The sequence below is a fragment of the Lonchura striata genome, chromosome 3, assembly GCF_046129695.1.
Source record: "Lonchura striata isolate bLonStr1 chromosome 3, bLonStr1.mat, whole genome shotgun sequence".
NCBI lineage: Eukaryota > Metazoa > Chordata > Aves > Passeriformes > Estrildidae > Lonchura > Lonchura striata.
The window spans coordinates 81,427,832-81,451,167 of record NC_134605.1 but is presented as its reverse complement, the minus strand read 5'-3'; the positions used below and the strand labels follow the sequence as shown (position 1 = coordinate 81,451,167).

Sequence of the window (23,336 nt, the reverse complement as noted above, 5' to 3'; positions counted from 1 at the left end):
ACACAGCAGGGAGGAACCTGAGGAGGATAACTTCAAATTCAGTATCAGTGGATCTATGGGAAGTGCTAAACTGTTATCTTTACAGGTCCTACCATTTTATGTAAGATTCTGTCTTCATAGTTTGTGCATTCCCTAAAGAATTCCACACCTGATAATGAAGTTAGTTCTTAAAGTATCCAATCAAAATGAGATCGTTGTGAAATCTTGTAAGTCTACTGTAAATGTCATGTAGAGAACTTGTTTATTTTCTGAAATATGATAGGTGCATAACATTATATTTTTTTGTGCTGAATGGAAGCTATTTTGGTCATATGAAGGAAAATGGTTTTAAAAATTATTTCTTTGTAAAACATCAATAAATATTTTAGTAACCGTCTCCTAAAACTGTACTGTTACTGTATTTCAAAGCATATAAAATAGATGCAATTATAGTACTGCCTTAGTAAAATGTACTTTGGTAATTAATAGCCTTAATAAAATATGCTTTGTATTTACTGTTTTCTCAGAAAAAAATTATTTCTAATTTAGTGCAAAGCTTAAGTTCAAGTTGACTGTATTGAAATATGGAATAATATATTTCTTAATCAACATGTAGAAAATATTTGCTCTTAATGTGGACTGCTACAATCTGGTTGAGGGGCAGGTTTTGTGTGTTTGGTGACTGGTGTTGTGTCGATTTTAATAGTATAAAAAATTGTTCCTTTCTCCTCTCTTTTGGGTAATAGAATATTTTTCCTTGGCAAACATGGATTAATGTTCTAAAAGAGGTGCTGCCTCCAAAAGCCTGCCTAGATGGCAGTATTCACTCACGTAACCTGTGCTCAGTGATGGAGGCTCTTTAAGTGCATGTTACGGAAAAATGACTTACAGTGCTAAACTGGATGGGAAGGTGTATGCTGGTACATACAAATAACTGTTGCTTATTAAGTTTCCTAATAATAAAATCCAAAGACAAGTCATATTTTCTGGGTTTTAACCTAATTTTAGTCTCAGATTTAACCTGGGCAATGATTGTTTCACTCTAAGTAACTCCTAAATGAAAAATCGTGTCACTACTTCTTGCTGATAGTCCAGAAAATTAGTAATCTATCTAGTCATGCTCATTTAACACCAATTGCTGGAAATACTTATGGTACAAAATTTATTGCTGGGTCCTGAAGTCTTCACTGAAAGGGTTTTCAAGTATTGGAACATCTCCAAGAAAATAGGGGAGTCACCATACCTGGACGTTTTTAAAAGATGTGTAGCTTTGGATTAGGAGTATGGTTTAGTGGTGGACTTGGTTGTGCCAGGTTAATGGTTGAACTGGGATGATCTTAGAGGTCTTTTCCAGCCTAAACTATTCTATGATTCTATGAAAGACCTATACAGCCTTCATGGGAGCCCAGATTTATTAACTGCAGATGAAAGATTTCTATCCTCTTCTGTCATCTAGCTCAATTAAGACGGTAGTGCCATAACAACCTCACCATAATAAACAGTGTGCTGATTATGTAAAAATTGGATTTAAATCATTAGAGGTATTCTTCCTCGTGGAAGTGCATGTGTTTATAAGAGGATTAGCCAGTAGTACATTCTCACTGCATTAGCCAGGAGCCGTGACACAATGACCTTCTGCTCCTATGGTCTGATAATCAATTCTGAGCCCATGAATCTTTCCAGACAGCTTTCTTGCTCCCATAGCTAAAACCCAGTGTTCCTGGTGCACTGGTATACTGCAGAAGCTCTGTTCTAGCCACATAACTTCAGAGGCAGCAACTGAAAGGAATCCATTCAGCAAGCTGGCAGAGATTGTTATCACAGCAGCTCATGGGGTTCAGTGAGCATTATATGTTCATAACAAAATAAGCTGACACAGTCTGTAAGCTCTGCCAGATTTCAGCAGACCTGAAATAAGGATGCAATTCTTTGTAGCTCTTTTTCAGCTTAGCTGCTCTGCAAGATACACATTGATTAGATATGGGAGAGCTACAGCTGACTTCAGTATAAAACATGATTTTTAGAACTTGGTTCAGTTGCTTATGCTTTGGCATCGAATGCCATTTGAGACACCCTGGGGTATCCTGCATGGTCTCCATGTCTCCAGCTGCTGCTTCCATAGGCCCTATGTGGAATCTGCGAGTCCCATGTGTATCTTGGGTGCCTTAGGGCATCTCAAATACCATAGATGCTGGCATTCAGGCATCTAAATGGAGCCCTTTGTTTTCTGGAACTTTGGATAGCTGATGTCTGGCTATTTTTCTGTGAGCTTGCATAAAATACCAGCACTGAGATGGGTTCATTCCTTGATTTTCCAAAGAAATTGCTCAGATCCTCAGTATGTACATAATGTGGGATACATGAGGTTGCGTGTGAAAGAAAATATCATCTCCTAGGTAATGGGCTGACACTGCACTAGACTGTTAGTTCCTCAAGGAGAATAATTTAGAGCAAAACCCCAGCACTGGAACTCTTACCTGGCTGGAGTTGGTTGCCACAAGTCACAAGGTTTCTCACAATTATCTGAAGATAACATGTGGGGAGGATCTGGTTCTATTTCAGCAAAACCATGAGGAACAGGAGTGAATTAATGGGAGATGAGTTCCCTTACTTTCTGTAGGCTCTGTGTGGGATTCAGCTCAATATTAAGCCACATAAATATGTCTAGATCTAGGTGTGTATGGCTGAGCAGAGCAGTTGAGCTGGTACTAAGTTCCTTTAAAGTAATTCTGACTCATTCTGCAGGCTGAACTAACTCCACTGACTGGTTGTCTCTTGTCTCTGCATGGTGCCACATTAGGTGCTGTAAGGTGTCCTGCCTAGCCCTCAGCTGCTTCTCTGGAAAGGTTCAGGTCTCCCATCAGTCCTTGGTCACACCTGCTACTCAAAGTTCATCTTTCACCATGCTCAAAGTCATCTGGGGCATCATTGTTAAACATGCGAACAGCAGGATCTACTTCCCCAGTGGCTGTGGCTGCCATGGGGTCACAGCCCAATGGCAGACATAACCTTCCTAACTTCAGATGAAATTACTCATTCCATGCTTTTGGCAAAAGGGATAGGGTGGAGAGAAAGCATATGAACTGTTTTGTGGATGCTGGGGCTGTGCACTAAGTAGTGGAAGAAGCTGAGAGAGGATGGTCTGTCCTTTAGTCCAGCAACGAGCAACATTGGCCTAATCCCTGCTTAAGGTAATGTAAGTCATTCCCAGCCCCCTAACAGAAAGAACTAAACCTCCTGATGAAGAGTACAAATTAATTTGATCAGCTGCCTATTTTCATATTTCAAGGTCAACACTGAAGCAACTCCAGGCTTGGTTTTGTGTTACTTGCTTTGAAATTTCTTTTTGGTCTTTGGTGATGTTTTTAAACCCTATTTTTGCCTGCCAAAATAATTCCGCTACTCTAAGAGCAGAAACTAGTGTCTGGTCTTGCTCATGTAGGTCTGTGGCTAACTGTTCTACAACTGACAGTAATGTGCCACCAGTGTCTCATAAGCCGTTCCTGTTGATTCCTGCGTGTAATTAATTACTTTTGTGTCGTAATTAAATCATTCCTGTTTACTTGCACTCTGCTTGCAGCTGAGGACTTGCTGAAAAGAGAAATTGTGTGAATTGCCAGTGGTTGCTGCCTTGCAGCGCTGGTGAGCCCTGCCCTGCCTGAGCCGCTGCCGGCTCCAGGCTCGAGTGGCCCCGGGCAGCTCTGAGAGTGACCCGGGCCGCAGGCGGGGCTCTGCGGGCCGTACAGCTGATGGAGCCCCTTCCCCTGTGCTGCCCCGCCAGTTTCGGCGGTCCGAGGCTCCAGGCAGCCCCTGCAGGGTCGGGCTGGCAGAGGAGCCCGCGGTGCCTGTGCTCGGGGACGGCTCTGGCGCGGCCGCAGCGGCGCATCCCCGCGGTCCCGGTGGCAGCTGCGCAAGGAGATACTCGAGACTGTTCCAGTGATGACCTGGCACCGGACAGCCGCTCTGTGACTCCTAGCCTGCCTGCATTTGCAGGACACGGTGTTCCACATGCAGCTCGGCTGTCTCACACTCGTTATTTGCTAGTCTAGGGGTTTGCAGGATGGGGCAAACCCAGATATGTGTGAAATTCTAGGATGGTTTGTGCAGCAGATGCAGGGAAGGTGCCCCCAGCGGGACCCCATGACTGTAACATAGTGCTGTATGCTTTTCTCTGCCATCCAGCCTGCTGCAGGGTAGTGCCTCAAGTCTAAGCAGAAGATGATTGAGATGTGTGTGTCACATAATAAAGTGTTTTGGCCTCAGGAATTTTCAAAGATGCCTCTCAAGAGAGCGGTGAGGCAGTGGAGGAACAAAGTGCAGCCTTGTTCAACTGCAGCTCTGATGGTTTCATGGCATCTCTTGTTGTAACCTACTGATCCTGTGGTTTGTTCACAAAACAGAATTTAGCTTGGGAATGAAAGTGTGAGCAGGTTGGCATTCAAATGTTAATACATAGAGAAAAAAAGAACTAAAGACAAGCTTAGTGTAATCGTAACTTAGTCCTCTCAAACTATTTTTTGTCAGGCCCCCCACCCATCTCTTCAGTAAAGTTTCCCACTTTCCTTTTTGCCAACAACCTAATTACTCCATCAACTACAACATTTTTAAATATTTGAAGTAGTTTCTATCACAGTTTTTTTTTGGGGGGGTGATAAAACCAAACTATTGATCCTCATTTGCTGTGTTACTGTTGAGTTTGAGGACACTGAAGCAAGTGAATGTTGAACAGCCTTACAAAGCAGAGCTGGCCTGAAGCCCTGGCCTCCTCCTTGGTCGTTCCCTTACTGACTTGGCCCCATGCCACAAGCAACCCACAACTTTCCTGGGTGATTTTCTGCCCCAGGCCGGGAGCTGGGCACAGGGAAGTCATGGAGTGAGTACCAAAACAGTGGCTGCTGCTGCTGAGTGATGAAGAGTGAGAGGGAGAAGAGGTGTGAGGCAGGCATTAGTGTTTTGTTGCAGGGTCATAGCCCTGCCTGTCCTCAACCAGTGACTCCAGACTCCCCAGGCTTCCCACTCCGCTGTCAGCCCCAGCCTCCATCCCTTGGAAGAGGGAGCCAGCCTGGCCATCACAGCCTGTGCATCCATCCCTACTTGTTGTACGTGCAGCCACCCTGTCCCATCCCTCAGCATTCTTTCTTGTTCCTTCTCACCCAGGTGGAGGCAGTTTTGGTGACTTACAGCAATTCCCTGCTCAGGCTGTGAAACACCCACTCAGGCAGTGATCTGGGTGCTGTCATATGCACAGCTTGAACCTTTGGGAGATGACACTTCTATCTAATTAGCTTTCAACTAAGAACACGTGTGATTCATCTTGTGTTACGAGCAGTGAAATCACTGAGCATTTTGCTGTCAGCATCGCTAACCGAGCCTTCAGCTTCCATAGTACTGTGGTTTAAGGGAGGCCCTGTGCAAATTTGTCTGGGTTTCTGTCATTGCTGCACCAGATCACTCCCCTCAGCTGCATCTGCCTCTGTTCTTGCAAAGCTGTTTTGTGGCAGCACAGCAACTGCCTACATTCATCCTGATATTTTGGGAAGGAGGATGGTTAAGTTATTGATACAGTTAAAATTATCTTGGTGGAGCATAGCGACAAAAGCAAACTGATGTTTGTGGTGTCTATAGACATACTGAAATTAGTGACACTGCTTTTGAATGAATCTGCCTCCATGAGATTGAAATTTAAAGTTTCTTTCCCAGTGAATTTGATTAATTTTGTTTTTAAAGACAAGCAATCCTTAAGTTACAGTCATTTCCTTCCACTGTCCTGGTAACATAAATATCCATAAATATCCATAAATGAAACACATATCCATAGATGAAATCTTAAGATTCTTCAACTAAGTGTTAAATATAGGGCTATCTACTAAGCAGGTTCTCTGGATTTATTTGCTTTTTTTCAACCAGGGGAAATAGTTAAATTCAAGTGAGATTTGTTCTTTTATTATTTATGAAGCTCTTTAATTCTTTTGTTAATTCTGATACTATGCTGAAAAAATCTGCTAGGTAAGTGTTGCTGCAGTCCCATGCAACGAGGTGAGTTATGTCTCTCATTACTCCCCTTCACTGCCAGGGAATATAAAGACCTCATACTGTATCTGAGTGTCCTTGTTTTGGCTGGGATAGAGTTAATTTTTTTCACAAAGTAGCTGGTACAATGCTATGTTTTGAATTGAGCACAAAAATAATGTTGGTAACACCCTGATGCTTTGGGTTTTGCTCAGTAGTGCTGACCTTAATTCAAGGATTTTCCAGTTTGTCATGCTCTGCCAGTGAGGAGACAAATGAGAAGCTGGTGGGGAGCAGGGCCAGGACAGCTGACCCAAACTAGCCAAAGGGATATTCCATACCATAAAATGCCATGCCCAGTGTACAAACTGGGGGCAGTTCGCCAGGAGGATTGCTGCTTGGAGATGGACTGGTCATCAGTCAGCAGCTGGTGACCAAGTGTTGTCAGCGGGTGACCCAAGTGTTTCTCTTTGGTTTCAGCTCTTTCTCTCATATAATTTTATAATAATAAAATTTTTATTTTATTTTATTTTATTTTATTTTATTTTATTTTATTTTATTTTATTTTATTTTATTTTATTTTATTTCAATTATTAAGCACTTCTTACCTCAACCTACAAGCTTTACTTTTTTTCCCCTATTCTCCTCCTCACTGGGGAGGTAGAGGTGAGGAGTGAGTGGCTGTGTGGTTCTTAGTTGCTGCCTGGATTTAAACCACAACACTGACTACACTGTCCTGTGCCCTGTACCCCTGGAGAACACCAGATCTTGCTGCCTCCTCACCAGGCTCTAATCCTACCAGCCAATGCAGTGGCAAGGCTTGTGCAGAACTGAACACCCCTTAGGACAACCCTGCAGCTCACGGAAGGTGCTGAGGGCTGTGTAGTGGCAAGAATATCAGATCAGAAATATTCCCATGTGTCTTTGCATTTGAATAAATGGTTCAGGTCTGGGTCACCATCATCAGCTAAATGTTTTGTTAACTGAGGCTGATTAAAATTTCAGTCTCTCTGTTGACATCCTGTGTATCCTTACTGGCCTGCAGCTGCAAGCTCAGTCTGCACAATCCTGCATGCCAAGCCAGTCAGGCAGGAATATTCCAGGCTCTTATTTGCACATAAACCCTCTTTTATTTCCAGGGCTGCTGAACGGTGTGGGTGGCAACCCTTTCAGCTTCCCCAGCCGGTCATTTCCTCTGCCCACACTGGAAACGATTTAGGTATCCCTCTGCCTTGAGATGGATGCTCCTTACTTTGTAATTTGCAAACCCCACCATGATGAGAGTGCAGCACAGAGCTCCCCAAGGCAGTGTCCCAAAGCAGGACTCAGCCTCGGAGACTAAGAAGTGAGCTCAGCTGGGCCGGTCTGGGGTTATTTAAATGCTCCTGGTCGGTTTAATCAAAAAATTTTTTGCAATGAAAATCAATAGGGTTGGCACCATCCACCTGGTGTACATGTGCTTGAATTTTAGGCTGGTGGAGCAATGACTACTGTCTGTGCATGTATGTGTTACACACTTTGGTGAAGAGCATACTCAGGTATGAGTATCTTGGAGGAAAAAAAATCAACAGAACACTGTTCATGAGTTTCTAAGAGGCTGTATATAGTGCAGAACTTGAGCTGTGTTCTATTATTTGAAATAAGATGTTCAGAAACATCTCAGTTAAGAAATAAGAAAGTAACAAAATGTGGTGAAGACTATAAATTGTAAACTACAAAGTAAGCCCACATCTTGCAACAAAAGCTGCTTTATTCAGACAAGGAAGTGCACTTAGGCATAGCTTTAAATAGCATGCATCAGGAAAACTCTCAAATTCTATATAATTTCACATAATTAAATGTAGGTATTTCATTCTACTACAATTTACTGCCTTGCCCCTTATGCTTACAGTGTTGATATTCATCATAGATTCGAGCAGTTTATTTCAGTGAGAGCTAACCCACACTTGCAGAACCCAGATTATAATTATCCTTCTGCCAAGTGCCAGTCACGGTTCCTCTGCTGCCCGTCTGAGAGCCGCCAGAGCCAGTACCAGGCAGAGAGGCATTCACAGCACAGTGGCTGCAGGCGGATCCCTGAGTAAGCTGTGGCTCACCCCATCCCCATGTCTTCCTCCTGGACTCCTGTCTGCAAGACTCCTCTGTTTTCCTTCTTGTTTTGCTCCTCTTAGTCCCAGGGTAAATGCAGTTCTGCCTTTTGGCTGCTGAGATCTGGGGATATCTAGAGAAAAACGTTGTTTCAGGCAATATAAACACTAAGAGAAAGTCCTGAAAACCTTTTTTTTGTCCTGTTATCTCCAAACCACTGAGAGCCCAGTGATGATGGCTGTGAGGTGGATTTATGGATCATGGGACCAGGTCTGGTTTCTCTTAGACTTAAAATTGTTGAGGTTTGATCCAGGACCTCACAGGGCTGGGATGTTAAGCATGAATCATAGAATCAGAAAATAGTTTGGGTTGGAAGGGACCTTTGTCATTAGTTATTGGGTTAAAAGGGAAAATAATCTAGGTGTCCTTTCTTAATTGGACATGTGTGAGTCTCAGATTCAGTCAAAGAAAGAAATTGAGAGTTTCTATCCAGGCAGAGGCCTGGGAAAGAGCTGGGAAAGAATGTAAATAATTCTTTATCTCTCTTGTTTTTCACATTATTTATAGTTAAGTTCTATCACTGTGTGTCAAGCACTCTGCACCAATGGTGGTGGGTTGTTTTCACTTCAGAACCAATGGATTCGGTCCTTGCGGAGCTCTGTATAAAAGAGAGATTTATATTGAATAAATAGTTTACTCTCAACAGCCTTCTGAATCAGAGCCTCTTCCTTCCTGTCCTGCCTCGACAGTGACAGACATGGGCAGGCACACCTTCAACTAGGTCAGGTTGTCACCCAACCTGGCCTTGAGCAGTTCTAGGACTGGGGCATCTACCACCTCTCTGGTAACCTGTTCCATTGCCTCACCTCAGAGCAGAGAATTTCTTCCTAATATCTAATCTAAATTTGCCCTCTTTCAGTTTAAAGCCATTTCCCCTTGTCCTATCACTACATACTCTTGTAAAAATTTCATCTCCAGCTTTCTTGTTACCTGCTTTAAGTCATAGAAGGCTGCCATGAGTTCTTCCTGGAATCTTATCTTCAGGCTGAGCAACTCCAACTCTCTCAGCCTGTGTTCACTGATGTGCTCCAGCTCTTTCATCATCTTTGTGGCCCTTGTCTGGACTAATTTCAAAAGGTCCATGTGTTTCCTGTGTTGGGGACCCCAGAGCTGCATGCAGTGCTCCAGGTGGGGTATCACAAGAGCAGAGCAGAGGGCCAGAATCACCTCCCTCAACCTGCTGGTCATGCGGGTTTGGATGCAGCCCAGGATACAGCTGGCTTTTTGAGTTGCAAGCTCACCTAGAAATAAACAGGCCAATGAAAATGACATAGGAGTACAGGGGCTCCAGCACTTTCCCACACCTGGGTAGAGCTTCCAGGCCATGAAAGAATGCAAACCTCCACAAAGGTGGTGGTGGTGTGCTCAGGGATTTGAAAGGCTGTGACCAGAGTGCTATCAGTTTGCCCAGAACATTCCTGTCACACCAGGAAAATCTTTCAGGAACAGTGACACAGATGTGCCTGTGCCTGCAGCATCTCGTTTTTGTGGCTAACAGGCAGGGCCTTGCACTGAGCACACAGGGAATCCCATGCCACAGTGCCAGGATTAGGAGCAGCTCTGCTCTGCCTCTGCCACAGAACTGGGAACAAAAGGCTATTTTCCAGTCCAAACTGCAGCCCCTGGATTACATGCTGTTATGGATGAAATTCCACTGGAATATTGTGATACATGCAGTGAGCAGGATGAGATCCTCGCCTACTCCCTCAGCCAGCAGTCCTCTCAGAGGAAAGCACAGGAACACCAGGGAACAGCTGAGGAGATTCTCCTTCATCACTGTCAGCATCATCACCTTAAAAACTACCTCATCACTTGCATTTCTAATCAAACTTTACCCTAGTATTGTCAGTAGACATTGTATACTACTATATGCCTATATTATATATCCTCTGCCAAGTATATGCTGTTAGACTGACTATATTTTTTGTTGTGATGGAATCTGCATGTATTACCAAAGTTTAGCTTTATTCCTTTGCTTCCCCTATCCTTGCCTATTGTTGTTTTCCTTGTCTTCAATGTTGAAAGGGAAAAATTACCAAGAGGCATCTCTGGTGTTTCATGTGGCGAACATCTAAAACTGGCCAGCAATGTACTAAATCATTTCTCTAAAGTGGATTTGATGAACAGATCTCTGATTAAAAGAAAGAGAATTGAGGAGATTTTTTAAATTTCTCCTGGATATGCCTGAACACAACACCTACCCCCATTTTTTCCCTGCATCTTTTGGGTTTTTTGCTAAATTTTTTTCCTTCTTCCTTTTACTATCAGTTTCTCAAGGTCGAGATTAAAGGCACTTGAGACAATATTTCATGTTCGGACTCAGGTGTTTGTTATTTCTTATCTATGTTACAGTCTCACTACCGTGAGTTCGGCAGCTTTTTCATTAGCAAGACACAAAATAGCTAAGTAACTCTTGTTACAAGGTCTTTTAAAACTAAACTATCCAATTAAGAGAGGACACCTAGATTATTTTCCCTTTTAACCCAATAACTGATCCCCTGAAGTCCACAATGCAGACTTTTCTGTCCAACCACAAAACATCACCCAAACCCATGAAGAAGGAAGAAGGTAAGGAAGGACAACCTGCCTCCACCCTAAAACCTCCATCTTGCTTCATATTTATTTCTGTAGTTTAAAACTCCAAACTCTAATTTTTCCACCCTGTGATATTACAGACTTCTAACCAACTACACACCTGTAATCCTAGTGCTATTAATCAATTTTAAAAGCCTGTTTCACGACCTCAGGTCAAATGCAGTGTTCCTTTGTGGGTCTGTGCATTTAAGCACAGAAAGTTTAAAATTCTCAGCATCCAGGATTCCAACATTTTACTTGTGTGAAAAAAAAAACCCAACAAAAAACCACCTGAGTGAAAAGTACTGATTTTCTGTCAGTGTGCTGTATGCCAGAAATCCACTCAGCTAAGTATATTGAAAAAGAGGGATTATGATTTAGTTTATTTGCTAAGATCTGGTTTTAGCTCCAGAGACTTAAGACAGGGCTTGTAGCAATGGTAGCTAAAAATACTTTCATGAAGATGTAAGATTTCTGAATTGACACAATTTCTTTAATGGGAAAAACCTGCTTAAACTAAGTCCTTGATTTATTTTTTTCTCAACCCCACCTCTCAGACTTGGCCACCTTCAGTCTGCAGCACAGGTATAGCTAGAGATGATGAAAAATATGCAAGAAAATGTGGGGGTTAGCTTGTCTGTTTAGCCATTCCCTAAGCAACACTGGCCAGGCTTTCAGGGAGGGATTACCACATCCATACATTTCTATTTTTACATCTTGTTATTACCACTGAACTGAGCAGGTCCTGATGAGAAATGAAACTGTGGGCATTGCCTGTCACACACCAGGAAGGCAGTGTCACCAGCCCAGCCAGGGGGGTTTGCAGCATGTCAGCTCTGGAAGCAGTGGTGGGGATGGGATGGGATGGGATGGGATGGGATGGGATGGGATGGGATGAGGATTCTCAGTCCAGGGCATCTTGCTCATTGCTGAAACCCACGAGAGCCTCAGCCTCCCTCTGTCCTGGCTACCATTCCTGGAAAAGGAAGAGTTCCAGGGTGAAAATCAGAGCTGATTCCTTGTTTTCCATGTCCTCAAGCTGTAGGCTGGCACCTGGACCCAAACCTCCTGCCACTTTCGTGGCTTTGAAGAGAGAAATAACCTTTGTCAAGCCCTTTGTAAGTTTTCTGTTTTGCAAGTAGTACACAGGTCAGTGCCTTGCACAATTCAGCTACCCGGATTAAAATCTCAAGTGCACTACTGAGCTTTCAAAATAATAATCATAAATAAACCCCACAATTTTTTTCCATTGTAGGGACATGCCAAAAGATACAGGAAATCCATGGATAGATGGCTTTTTCATTTTGGCATATCCTGTAAGGTTAATACGTTTGCTGAAAAGCCCTTTTTCAAGCAGTATTTATGCCAAGAATTCCCTTTTGAAGCTCACAAAATATCTGAAAGTATTAAAAAAAAATCCATGTTCAGTACCTGTATGGGTTCCAGTTATAATAAAGTCAGTCATGTGACAGATATGATTGGCCTGATCTTTTGTAGCATTTTGGGTGTGTTTACATATTTGAAGTTTTCTAATTCAGACCCCTGTGCCAGAAACATGTAGCAACCTTTTCATGCTGAAATTTTTTGAAGTATTATTTTTCACTGTGTTCTCCCGCAATCCCATTTTGTGTTTTGATACAAACTGAGAAAACCAATAAATGAAAGGTAAAACTGGTTTTCCAGGCATAACCTTCAAGAGTTTGCTGGGGTGAGCTGTTCTGTACAAAACATGCCAGTTTTGCTCGTCAGACCTCCTTTGGCCAAAATTGTGAGTGTGGAAGTGTGGTGCGAGTTAACAACACCATGGTCAGTCCCAGAGGGGCATCTTCTGCAGTGGAGAGGATGTGGCTTGGCCAGGCCAGAGACACATGTGCTAACTGCAGTAATAACAACTGGGAATGCCTTGGTTACCTGCTTAATGTGTGGAGACCGACACATGAATGATGAATGGTGTTCCTGAGGAATTAGTATTGAATCAGCAATTGATTAGTATAGAATCAGCAATTTTCCTAACAAGACCAAGCTATGCGGTGATGTCGACTTGCTGGAGAGAGGGGATGTCATCCAGAGGGATCTTGACAGGCCTGAAAGGTAAACCCATGTCAACCTTGTGAAGTTCAACAAGGCCAGGGGCAGGGTCCTGCACAGGTCTAAGGCCACAAATACAGGCTGGGTAGAGAACAGACTGAAAACAGCTCTTAGAAAAAGGACTTGGGAGTGTGGCTTGACAAGGAGCACAGAACTGCTAGTGTTGGAAAAGACCTCTAAGATCATTGAGTCCAGCCATTAACCCAACACCAACATGTTAGCACAAAACCACATCTCTAAGTGCCACATCCACACAGATTTTACCATTTTTCATGGTAGTGATTCCACCACTTCCCTAGGAAACATTTTTCAATGTCTGGCCACCCTTTTGGTAAATACATTTTTCCTAATATACAGCCTAAATCTCCCACAGCTTGAAGCCATTTCTTCTTGTCCTATTGCTTATTATTTGGTAGAGGAGGCTGACCCCCACCTGGCTGCCACCTCCTTTCAGGGAGTTGAAGAGAGTGAGGTCTCCCCTGAGCCTCTTTTCTTCCAGACTAAACACCCCCAGCTCCCTCAAGCATCTCTTTCAAGACTTGTGTGCCAGACACTTCCCCAACTCCTCTGCCCTCCTCTGCACATGCTCCAGCACCTCAATGCTTTTTTGGTAGTGAGGGGCCCAAAACTAAACACAAGATTTGAGGTGTGGCCTCACCAACACTGAGTACAATCAGTGCCCTGGTCCTGCTGGCTATTGCTGATACAGGCCAGGATGCCATTGGCCTTCTTGGCCACCTGGGCGGGCACATTAAAACTCAGAATAGGCCAACAACGTGCACTTGCAACTCTAAATGCCAGCTGTATCCTGGGGTGCATCAAAAGCAATGTGGCCATCAGGCTGAGGGAGGTGATGCTGGCCCTCTGCTCCTCTGGTGAGGCCCCACCTGGGGTGCTGCATATAGCTCTGGGGTCTCAGCATAAGAAGGCTATAGAGATTTTGGAAAGAGTCCAGAGGGCCATGAAGATGCTCACAGGACTGGAGCACCCCTCCTGTTAAAACAGTCTGAGAGATCTACAATTATTTAGCCTGGAGAAGACTCTGGGGAGGCCTTATAGAAGTCTTCCCATACCTAAAGGGGGCCTACAAGAGAGCTGGAGAGGGACTTTTTTCAATGGCATGTAGTGATAGAACACTGGGTAATGCCTTTAACTTGACTTAACTTAAAAAGGGTGAGTTTAGATTAGATCTTTACTATTGGGGCGGTGAAGCATGGGAAGAGGTTGCCAAGGGAGGTGGTAGATGCCCCATCCCTGGAAGTGTTCAAGGTCAGGTTGACTTGGGCCTTGAGCAACTTGGTCTAGTTGAAGGCTGTAGCCGGGAAATTAGAACTAGGTAGTCTTCAAGGTTCCTTCTGAACTGAACCATTCTATGATTAATTGGAGTTTGGACTTCAACCAGCAAGAAAAGTTTGGCTCTATGGGAAGGGACAGTGGTTCCTGATGGGGGTAGATGGGAAGGCTTCAGGGACGGGAGGTTGTGTATGGCCTCAACACAGATGGTGACAGACACTCAAGAAATTGCACTGGGGAGCCTGGGCAACCGTTACCCATAAAATCTTGGATCTCCTCACAGTAGCAGTGGTTTGCAGAGACCCTGGGGAAGATCATAACACCTGGGAGATGTTAGAAGAAATAGAAAGAACAAAACTGCAGCTCTATGCCAACTGTGAACATGGTGTAAAACAACATCCCCAAACCAGCCAGCTGTTATAAGGTAACACCAGGTATTGGACAAAGGTGATGGTAACCACCTCTTCTTTTTTGTTTGGGTGAAAGGGATGCCTCAAACAGCAGCACTGGGGTGGTGCCAGCTTTTTACAGGAGCCCTGGGGGTGTGGGTGAGTAGACACCTTGCAGTACTTATTCCTGGCGCACAGACAGGAGTGCAGCACCTGACATGGCAGGAAAGCCTGGATAATTCTCGTTTACTTTTCACTGGAGAAAAAGAGCAGGCGCAGCTCAACAAGAGACAGTAAAGGCCAGTAGTGCTGAGAAACACCAAATGAAAGATCAAGGAGAGAAGCTGGCAAAAACCTTCAACAGGTAAAACAGTAAAGCAATGGCATATTGTTATTCCTGGGGAAAACCAAATATGGGTGGTAAGAGTTAAAGTCATTTACATGTTCTCATGTTTTTGACAGGGAATAGGAGTTAAGAGAACATACTGGATTATGGGTCTGGAAATGTCTGAGAGAGCTGGACCACAGCCAGCAAGCTATCATAGGAAAGCTCATTAGGTCAGGAAGATGCTGAAATGGAAAGCTGGCAGGACCCTGTGGCCAACAGGGGTCCAGAAAATGTTTGGGAAGGCAAGTCAGGGATGACCAAGAGCATTGTGTCAACAAAACATTAGCAAAGAACTAAATAAGCTGAAGATCAGCTGGGAAGAGGTAGATGAAAGGACCGCTGTCTGCGGTTTTAGAGAAATCATCTGCTGGGTTTATGAGTCACAGAGACCAAAACCAGATAGAAACAAGAACAAGAAACAAGGCAGGCAAAGTTATGGCCTGCTGGTTCTGGGAATGAACCACTAATTTATTTTTCATGTACTGTATTGCTGATTCCCTCCATATTTGAATTAAAAAATAGGGGGTTTTACACCCAGAAAAATGAGTAACACTTGTGAGTTTAATTCATACCATTTGCATCACTGCTTCTGTGAATCTGGTGGCCATCCATTTTACTGTACGTGGGAACCTTGGGCTGTTCTCTTGCTTTAATTTCATCTGTTTACTACACTTATGGTAGGACACTGGAAGGAGTGATGAGCAATGCAAAAGCTGTTTTTGCTGGATCCCAGTGCTTTCAGCTCCAACTACTTTCCTTCCCATGAAGCCACTGACTACTGCATGCAGAACTTAATGTCCCAGAGCAATAGTTGGAGAGGTGACAGCTGTCACGCACCCGTGGCCAGATGTGTGTGCACATGGCTGCATCTGCATCTGCAACCAAATGGGATGCAGCAAGTTATGGACTATGTTTTTTTCTATGTGCTCTGTTTTCTTGGAGCCTGGCTGAGGGCAAACTGTTTCTGTCACATTCCTGAGAGTTTGGGGAAACATTTCTGAGGGCCTTTTACAGGGTGTTAATTAATGCCACCATGACACAGTAATTAAAATATGTGACACCAAATATTTCTCTGTCACTAATATCCTTGTGGTGCTTGTGGATTGGGATGCCAGCATGACTGATGGATCTGGTGTTTTCCATTTGCTCTTGATGCTTTTTGACTTGCAGGGGAAAGTCCCCGATGTGCTAGTTTTTTCCTCCTCTTTTTGTAGATAGTGGCATATCACATCTTGTGATTGAAATTTGTAATAACAGCCACAACCATGGCAAGCCTGCAGTCCAGTTGGAAAGACCAGTGGAAAGAGCAGTACTGGTGATCTGAGTTCTACAGCTCTAGCTGACAAATTCAGGATTTCACCCAGTAGACAGAACAGAAAGCCTTGCCAAGACTTCTTTTACCTACAGTAAGAGATTGGATCTGTTTTTTTCCTAAATTAAACTTTGGTGCAGTTGGTCATGAGATGTTCTGGTTTACTGCAGTCTCAGAAATACAAGGCACATGGTTCCGTCACACAGCATTTCAAATAGTTCATCTGAAGTGTGGCTGTTCACTAAATGAGGTAATTTCCTTTTCTATTGTCATTCCAGAGCAATGCTAAGAATGCAGGCAAAAAATGCTGTGACATAAAACTTGGACTCACTTCAGAATAAGTTCTAAAATTGTTTCCTGCACAATCAACTCTGTTTAGAGGTAGACATCGTTTTTTCCAAAATGATGATGGCAGTTTGGAGACCACAATACATCTCTTCATAAATGCAGTAAGCTTCCGGCCCAAACCTTCAGAGTCTCTCCTGTCACTTCCTTGTGCAAATCCCATCAAAGATGCCTGTAGCTCACCAAAGAACTCCATATTGGTTACGATTCTATAATTATACAAGAGGCACAGGATATGTACCTCTCTAAGCACCCTTATTTTTTTCCATATCAAAGGTATTTGTTCTCTTGTTCAGATCAAAGACACTTTGCAGTGTTAGAAGTTTCTTACATGAAGATCTAAGCTGAACAATTACAGCACTCCTGCTTGATAGCTCTATCAAAGGATACCTCAGCATGCTCATTACTTTTTGCTTTATGCTCTGCTAGATTTATGTTTGTTTTCTTTTAATCCCAGAAAACCAGGAAGGCTGCCACTGGGCACCCCACAAGCTTTGGTATTCCTGTTGCTGTACAGATATTTCCTTAATTTTGTTTTTAAAGGTTCATAAAGTGCTTGTGTACATATTCCAGAAGTTTATGGAAGGTACTTAAAATTGGACTATGGGCTGCCATAGAAAATTATGTTAATGAAAAAAAAGATTAATTGCCTAGCCAGGTGGATGCAGCAGAGATGAAGAGCTCCAGGGAACTGTTTCTTATTGCATTTGTATTCCTTGGAGTATTTGCCTCTATGCTCTAGAAATTACTCTGGGTGTCAGGCCATATGCACTTCAGAAGCACAAGACAATCCTTTGCTAATTAGTCAGAGGCTCTGATAACACTGGCTAGGGAAAAAAACAAAAGCAAGTGGGGCTGACTCTCTTGGCTGTCTTGTCCTCTTCAGTGAAACCTGCCCAAAATATACAGAGACACCAGCACCTGCAAGTGAAAGTCTCAGACTTGTGGGAGTCAGGTTTGAGCCTTTTCACTATTTTGGGCTCCTGTTGATAGGCAAGGTAGCCAAAAGAAAGGGAATGGCTTTCATTTTCCTTCCCATGGTCACCATGGGCACTCTTCACAATAGACTGGAGTGGGTAAAGCCCAGAGATAAGTGTGAAGTAGGGATGAAGTTAAGTGTGTTGATCGCAGAGCTGCTAAACTTGCCACAAGCAGGGAGGCATGAGGCAGGCCAGAATCTTGTGCCTCTTGAGCAGTCACAGCAACTGAGCCCAGCTGCAAGAGTGCTACAGCTGCAGACAAAATGTGACCTAAAAACATCTATTCAAGTTTTAGGATGACAGAGACAACATCTTCCCCATAGGGATGGGAAGCATTAGCACTGCTGTGTAAAGCTTTGTGCATGATTTTGTTTAGAAAACTGGTTCCAGCTCTGATCAGCTGTGTTTTAATAAATATAAACTGAAACAGATGTGAAAGGCTCTAAGGGTGATCAAAGCAATGGGATGTCTATCTTCCATGTGGAGACTGAGAGTGACTTCTTTGGCTTAATGATATGAAGAAAACAGGACCTTCATGAAAAAAATCATCTGTTGAAGTCACAACAAGAGAAAATAACTATTTAGGTTAAATGGCAGTGTTGATAGTAGAAAAAAGAAATGGAGATGAAGAAAATTAGATCAGAAATGAGAAATTGTCTGGTTGCCTAAGAAATGGCATCTGCAGTATACAACAGGAGACTATAAAAATGTGAGGCACTGGAAGGAAAGCTGTACATCCCTGAGCCTCCCTGTGTACTGTTAAAGCAGCAGGCTATACATGCTGCTTTAGCATCCATGTTACATTTCACAGAATCACAGAATCAGCTAAGTAGGAGAAAACCTCTCAGGTCAGCAAGTCCAACCTATGACCAAACACCACCATGTCAACTAGACCATGGCTGTTTTTTCCATGTCCAGTATCTCCTTAAACACCTTCAGGGATGGTCACTTGACCACCTCCCCAGGAAGCCTATTTCAGTATCTTATGACTGTTTATATAAATAAATTGTTCCTAATGTCCAACCTAAACCTCCCCTGGCACACATTTCATCGTGCTGGGCAGCAGAATGCCCGAGTCTTTTTGTGTCTCTAGCTCTTGATTTCTGTACTGCCATTTATCACTTGCTGTAGAGCAGAGCTGGTACAGCCAGGCTGCTTGGCAGAATGTTGGGAAGATTAATGTCTGAAAGATGGTGAGGTGCTTGGATGCTGCAGTCATGAAGGTCATGTGAGTATGTGAGGCAAGTAGGCTGGGATTTCAAAAGCATGGAGGAAACTCTGCTGAAAGCCAGTGACACCTTTATTCATGTATCACTGTGGAACTTTTGAAAATACTTCACTCTGATGGCAAAGAAAATACTAATTTTTGCAACTGCTCCTCTGAAATTTTAGTGGAAAGAAGGGAGTAGGGGATGTAGTAGCTGGCCAATGACTGGCGTGCACTGAGGAGTTCTCCCCCATTTTTATAATCTCCTGTTGTATACTACAGAGCCTCATGCTGCCCTTTAGCACCCAGCCACTTCTACTCAGATCTTCATTCCCCCATGGTCTTGCAGTTACTTGTGGCTCATGCTGCACAGAAATCTGATGCCTGTTAAAAAAACCCCCAAACACTAATTTCTGTCCTCTGATTTTGGGAGAGTTAAAGCCTCTTCCCATTCCCAACAAAAGCAGATGAAGATAAAATTATTATCCTTCAGATGTTCCCTCCCTCTGGCTGGTGGTCAGTTCCACAGTAATCAGCTGGTCTAAGTTTATCTGTACAAATGTATATTTTTGTGTAAACAGGAAGGAAAAGTGACATGGTATTTGTGTAGTTTGGTTATTGTTTGCAGGACTCCTGGGACAGGCAGGAGTGGGATGACAATTACTTTAACCTGGTGAAAGTGTTCTGTCAAACATCTATGAGGAGATTGCACTAATTACAACTCATTTTTGGTGGTGGTTAGGATATGTCAGGAAAGGAAAGCAAAGGATCAAAGCTAAATAATTTCTGAATGAAAATCACACCAAACTAGCTGAAATGTGTCTTCAGTTACTTGAAATAGCACTACACTGCAGCACCTCTTCTCCAACCAGCCCTGTGGGCTTTCTGCTGAAGTTTCCCCCTGGGAGCTAGTTAATATTTTTCACCTCACTTCTGATAGAAGAAAGATAGCCAGCTTGTGTGGCTTTGATTCCTGTCTCATTTATCTTTGCGTATTGCATCTGTGGCTTTACTGAGGTTATTTCTCAAATAATAGGTTCTGCAGTGCTCTAAGTGTTACCCAAGCACAGGTCTAAGGAATTAATAGACTTGGAGGATCTGGTCAATATAACAACAACAAAACCACCAATTTCCTCCCAGTCAGCAGCCTAATCAGTTTTATTGCAGCTCATGCATTATCAGCACTTGCTTTTTGATCAAGACACGTTTGGGCTTAGGGTTTGCCGCTGCACTTTGTCTGCTTAATTAAATTACTTCTTTGATCACCTCTGAGAGAAGTACCTGTAGATTAAATTCCCATTTAGTTTTTATTGGATGTGAGCAAAAAACCCACTTTTCCCCCATTTACTGGGATTGCAGCAACAGCATGAAGTGTGTCTTTATTTGCACAGATATCAACCAGATGTCATTAATCCTTTGAGAGCTTTTAAATGCAAGAGCAAGTGGCTCTCTTTTCCCATGAACCTCAGTTATCTGCTGGGAGATACAAGAGCCCCTCTCACTCCCCCTGGAATGACACACACCCCTTCTAAAGCCTTTACTTGGACCCCAGGCTCAAGACACACACCCAAGTTCTAAAGCCTTAACTCTGCTGCATTATTTTATTGCCATTGTGTCAGATATAACACAGACATGCAGTTTGGAGTGACAGAGACTTGTGGACAGATATTTCTGACAGATCTTCAGAAGCAGCAAAACAATGGGTTTCCTAAAAGATCTGCAGTTTAGTATTTTAATAAAACTCCATAAATTGAGCAGTTTATGAATACCCAGAGAGCAAGTCACATGGAGCTGCAACAAATGGGACGAAGAAGGTACCAGCTGCTCTCAGACAGCTCGGGCTTTTTTCTCTCTCAGAGCACTTGACAGCACAAAACCCTTTTTCTTCCATTTGAGAACACCTTGGGCTTCTATCTGGAGGAGAGAGCTAATCAGTTGTACTTTATTCCCTTCATCAGCTTCTCTGAACTGGATGGCAAGAATGACAAAGAATTTTTTTCAAGTCAGAATGTCTGTAGTGCCTCACTAATTATTTTTAATTAGTTGTGAGTCTCACGACTAACTCTTATGTATCTTGTTGTCTTGGTTCTTGTGTCATTTTCATATTGGTGGGAATTATTTTTTATAACAAAAAGGACATTACTGTAACACATTGATCAATGTGGTGAAGAAATGCTAAATTAATTTGTAAAAATGCAACAAGATATAAAACAAGTTTAAAGAGCTAGTTCTTCACAGTCTGTCCTCAATCTAATTTATGGATGCCATTTTGCTTCTCCTAAAATATGTGAAAACAAAAAAGGAAAACTAACAGGAAAGCAAAATCACTGATTTTAGCTATTAGAAGCATTAATCCCACCATTTAATCCACAGATAAATGAAACTATGGCTTTGTAGGGCAGCCGTGTTCTGTTCAACAGCAAGGAACTGTTAATTAAGTCTCATTTAATCTCAGCCTGACGTGGCAGTCCAGAGTGTCCTCACCATGCATCCAGCCCAGCTGAAAGGTTCTGAGTGCATCTCCACCTTCCCCAGCTCTTGGCTGCACAAAACATTCCTGCACCCATTGACATCTCCTTCTTACCTAAGGTTCCTTTCTCTGCCTTCTCATTCCAGAAGCTCCCCAAAGCTTCTGGTGCTTAGCTAAACCCTTCCCACAGTTCCACTTGTAAGAGACTATAGCTCTGGCCCCTTCCCAGGTCCTGAAATAACACCTGAGAAGCTGGTCCATGTGGACAGGTCAAAAGGCCAATATGGAAGGCTTTTTTTCTGCTGAGTTTTTTATTTCTTAGTGATGGTTTGTAAGCCTCATTTTAGCTTGACCTCAGGTAAACTCCAGAGCTGTAGGCAGGATTTGGCATGGTTGAACATAATACTTTTCTTCTACTTTCAGCTTGCAGCCCTCAACATTTCTATGGTAAATTGCTTCTGTCTATTTTCGTTCATGTTTAATATAGAATATACTTAAGAAATGTGGAAGAGCATCAAGCTGTAAAATAGTCCTTAAGAGAGCCATGAGGGCCAAATAGCTCTGCTGGAAAACCAAGAGCATTTCCCAGGCCTTACACTCTCCATGGCCACCCATAATTCTTGTGCACTTTTAGTTTTTACCTACCCCACACTGGAATGGAGCTGCTGAAAAATCCTGTTCTGTAAGGTGTGCTGAGGTCCTAAGCATGGCCTCACTGTGCTTCATGCCACCCTTGTGATCTAAGGGATATTTCATATTACTAAATTCTTTTGTGTGTGGAAGGTTTTTGAATCCATTTCTGTACTCTAACAAACTGAGGCTACATTGACCAGCACCCCAAAGTCCTTCTCAGCAGAGGTGCTCTCTATCCTTCATTCCCCTGTTTTGATACTGGGGGTTACCCTGGCCCGGGTGAAGCACCTCACACTTGGCCTTGTTGAACCTCATGAGATTCACGTGGGCCCACGGCTCAAGCTTGTCTAGGTCCCTCTGGATGGCATCACATCCTTCAGGTGTTTTAACCATGCCACTCAGCTTGGTGACATCTACACATGTACCAAGGGTGCACTCAATACCTTTGTCTACATCGTTAATGAAGACATTAAATAACGTTACTCTCAGTACAGACCCCTGAGGGACACCACCTGCCACTGATATCCATCTGGACATTGAGCCACTTATCACAACCCTCTAGAGGCCACTATCCAGTCAATTTCTTATTTACAAAACCATCTACCCATCCAATCCATCTTTCTCTAATTTAGCAAGAAGAATGTTTACGGGGAACTGTGTCAAAGGCCTTAAAGAAGTCCAGATAGATGACATCTATAGCTCTTTTGTCCACTGATGCAGTCATCTCCATCATAGAAGGCTGAGTTGGCCAGGAAGGACTTGCCCTTGGTGAAGCTGTGCTGGTTGTCACAGATCATATCCTTGTCTTTTGTGAGCCTTATCACAGCTTCTAGGAGGACTTATCTCTTCCATGACCTTCCCAGGCACAGGCATGAGTCTGGCAGTTTGGTAGTTCCCTAGGTCCTCCTCTCTACCCTTTTGAAACATGGGTGCAATATTTCCCTTTCTCCAGTCACCAGGGGGTTCATCTGACTGCCATGAGTTTTTGAATACCATGAAGAGTGGTGGGGCAGCTACATCAGCCTATTCCCTCGGGACTCTGGGATGCACCTCATTAGGCCCCATAGACTTATGTGTGTTCAGGTTCTTCATGTGGTCATGAACCTGACCTTCTCCTACATTGGGAAGGACTTTGCTCCCTCAGAGCCCACCTTGCATTCCACGCACTTGAAAGGAGTGGGGAGAGAGGCTAGCAGTGAACATTGAGGCAAAAAGTCATTGAGTACCTCAGCCATCTCCTCATCCATGGTTCCCAGTTTGCCAGCCATGTTTATTGGGCAGTACACTTTCTTTGACCTTCCTTTTCTGGTTAACAGGTAGAACTGGTTAACTGTAGAAATCTTTCCTGTTATTTGTTGTGTTCAGCTCCAGCTTTGCCTCGACCTTCCTCACCCACTCTATTGTCTGGCTCAAGGAGTTATCCTCCATGCAGTCCAGGATTCTTCTGGTTTGCCTACAGCTCACTGTGCTACACGTCTGGCAGATGCTGGGGTGGTTGAAGTCCTCCAGCAGGTCAAGAGC

At 43.4% G+C, this 23,336-nt stretch overlaps 1 protein-coding gene across 1 annotated transcript in view; it reads left to right on the top strand.

Moving 5' to 3' along the window:
• BCKDHB (branched chain keto acid dehydrogenase E1 subunit beta) overlaps positions 1–23,336 on the top strand; it is a 145,042-nt gene that overhangs the window by 109,090 nt on the left and 12,616 nt on the right. The gene's annotated exons all lie outside the window — the stretch shown is intronic.